Source organism: Cyprinodon variegatus, unplaced genomic scaffold (assembly GCF_000732505.1).
Source record: "Cyprinodon variegatus isolate N-32 unplaced genomic scaffold, C_variegatus-1.0 Scaffold600, whole genome shotgun sequence".
Taxonomy (NCBI): domain Eukaryota; kingdom Metazoa; phylum Chordata; class Actinopteri; order Cyprinodontiformes; family Cyprinodontidae; genus Cyprinodon; species Cyprinodon variegatus.
The window spans coordinates 395678-398753 of record NW_015151053.1 but is presented as its reverse complement, the minus strand read 5'-3'; the positions used below and the strand labels follow the sequence as shown (position 1 = coordinate 398753).

At 33.3% G+C, this 3076-nt stretch overlaps 1 protein-coding gene across 1 annotated transcript in view; it reads left to right on the top strand.

Annotated features, from left to right (window-relative positions):
- The first annotated feature begins 2068 nt into the window (after nt 1-2068).
- Nucleotides 2069-3076, top strand: part of LOC107096133 (tripartite motif-containing protein 16-like) — a 4840-nt gene continuing 3832 nt past the window's right edge. Inside the window, exon 1 of the mRNA XM_015392645.1 lies at nt 2069-2176. The gene's annotated coding sequence lies outside the window, so the exon portion shown is untranslated. The remainder of the gene's footprint in view (nt 2177-3076) is intronic.

The following is a 3076-nucleotide window of genomic DNA, read 5'->3' as shown; positions in this document are numbered from 1 at the left end:
AAAAGGCGGCCCCGTCCAGGAAACACACAGCCAGGCAGACGAGCTCCGAGCCAGCTCCCATGTCAGAGGACGAAGGGAGCACATCCAGCCAGTCAGGGTCAGAGAAACAGGACTATAATGGAAAAACAGGCAAATCTCCAACATCTATAAACAAAGTTGTTGATGGCACAGCTGATATTTATATAGGAACAGATGAGGCAAGGCTTCATCTGTTTAAATTTACCCTAAGGAGGTTCGGTTATTAGACTCCAGGAACAATGAAGATGGCGTTTCCATCCCAGCACCCACCACCAGCATGGATCACAGGACAGGCTCTCTGCAGCATCCCTGGCACCATGATGTATGATATATACCGTTGTGCATGTTTTCTTTATTCTAGATCTTCCAGTTTCCTGCGGTTTATTTATTATTTTATGGATCTTAAATCGAGATTATTTTATAAAAAACTTTTTTTCTCAAGCACTTCTCTTGTTTGAAAGATAACTATACGATGTTAGCTTACATTTGCTGAATCAGAAAGGAGAACGTTTTTAGGTTTACACAGAAGAATAAATAGTTAGCATAGAGGTGACAGAAGGCAACAATGTACAAGAAATCTAATAAAACTATAAAATGTATTTTATTTTTAGTACTGCAAATAGATAAAAAAAAAGAAAAACCTTTTATTCTTTTTTAGTGATAAAAGGGATAAAAAGAAGGCAAGAGGTTAATTAGGAACCCCAATTTCTGGTTTTAATTTCAGAGAAGTCAGTGATTCTGAGCTATTTTCTCTTTTTAAATAGGAATGACCACAGATCAGCTTTAAAGAGCTTTTGAGTTTCCAGCCTTTGAGAGCAAGATGGGACATTATCAGGAACCGCGATGCTGTCAGGATGCAGTTTGTCTAAGTTAACAAGCCAAGAAACTGGTCTATTTTATCACCACAGTATCATTCTCCAAATATGACATAGTTTTTAGGTTCTTTATCAGATCAGAAAGATACACTTCACTGTTTTTTGTTTTTGTTTGTTTTTTCTAGCTGTTGGTCTTACTATTTTCATGCTAAACAAATTATCAGGCAAAGTTTTTTAAATCAAACCTAAAGATCACAGATAATCGTCTAGATTCCTAACTAAAGCAAGACGAATGAGAGTTAAGAAGCCATCCTTAACTNGCAAAGTTTTTTAAATCAAACCTAAAGATCACAGATAATCGTCTAGATTCCTAACTAAAGCAAGACGAATGAGAGTTAAGAAGCCATCCTTAACTAAGGAATTTAATCATCCCCTTAGCAAAAAGTAGTATACGTGAAGTATACTAAATTGGGACATTTTTTAAAGTTTACTACTTTAGTAAAGACATTTTATACTTCTCATTGTAAGTCAAGTACACTTGACTATACTATTGTTAAGTATATGAAATATAGTTTAGAATAAGTAAACTCTAAGTGCACTGCCTGATATTTTTAAATTAGTGCACTTTTAGTATACTTGAATAAACTACTCAGCCGGTAAACACTTAAATTACTACCTAGTAGGTAGAAAAATAAATATGCTACAATCTTTGGAATATTTCCCATGAATGGGAGCAAACTGTTAATTTTTCTAGAATGTCTTTCAGCATAATCAGTTATTGGGAATATTCGTTGTTGGTAAATTTATATTTTTTTTCTGTCAACTAAACCTTTGCAAACACTGTCATCATTACTAAGGAGGTAACAGCATTTATTTGATATAAAGTACCCTTACTGGATATAGTGATTTATTCTAAAACGTTCATAAATAACATTTTTAAAGCCATTTATAAAAATAATAATTATTGAGGAGTACAAAGAAGAAAACAACTTTTCCCCCAATATATATTCTTAAATAACTTAAAATAGATTATTTAAAATAAATGTTAAATTGGCTCGTGGGTCAAGCCTGAATACAGCTATGCTCTTTGTAAATTTATGTTTAACAATGAAGAGTATGAAGGTTATGTTTTTGTCCATTGTGAAACTACGGCCGATAGGGGGCACTAATGATCCACGCCCATGTTTTACACCGGACGTATATTCATGACGTACCGGATGTGGAATTTTGAATCGTATCAACCGCTGAGCTGTAGCGTTGATATTCATCTGAGAAACCAGCAGCATCTGCATGAACCGACAGCTGAAGGAGAAACAACGATCCTATAAAACCTGCGAATTTCGGTAAAGTTTGGAAATGATTATTTTCTCTGTTCCATCCGGTAAAACCGACAGAAAAGGCACCTAGTTGCATTTATAGATTTTCTCTCAAAGCTAATACTGTGTTTTTTTTTTATTCTGGGGTCGAAAATGAGAAGAAATGCTTCAATCTGCCGTTAATTTCCTGAGGTTTTATCATCAACGTTTAATGTTTTTTTATAACTGCAGATGTGTTGCTAAGTAGGCTTTTCCAACTTTTTTTTTGTAATCATTTAAAGGATTTTTTTCATTACTTTAATATATCGGTCACGTGACTCGTCCTTTTAAGTGTGTGATATCCTTCATGGTTTTTTCAATAACGATTCGTTTTTATAGAAAACAGAAATTATTTCCCCGTTTTTCCTTAAAAATAACTTATTTTTCTCTTTAATGAAAAAAAAAAAGTTCTATAAAAAAAAAAAAAAGATTTTAGGAATCGAGGTAGCAGACCTAGAAAAGGATTAGAGCCACTGAAAAAAAAATAGAAACAAAGTTTAAAGATTTTTACATTTTATTTCAGTGTAATATGAGGAAAAAAGTCAGGATTTCTGACTTTAGTCTCAGGATTCTGACTTTAATCTCACAATTCTGGCCATTTTTCTCACAATTCTGACTTTAATTTCACAATTCTGACTGTAATCTCAGAATTTGACTATTTTTCTCACAATTCTGACAATTTTTCTCACAATTCTGGCTATTTTTCTCACAATTCTGGCTATTTTTCTCACAATTCTGGCTATTTTTCTCACAATTCTGACTATTTTTCTCACAATTCTGACTATTTTTCTCACAATTCTGACTATTTTTCTCACAATTCTGGCTATTTTTCTCACAATTCTGGCTATTTTTCTCACAATTCTGACTATTTTTCTCACAATTCTGACT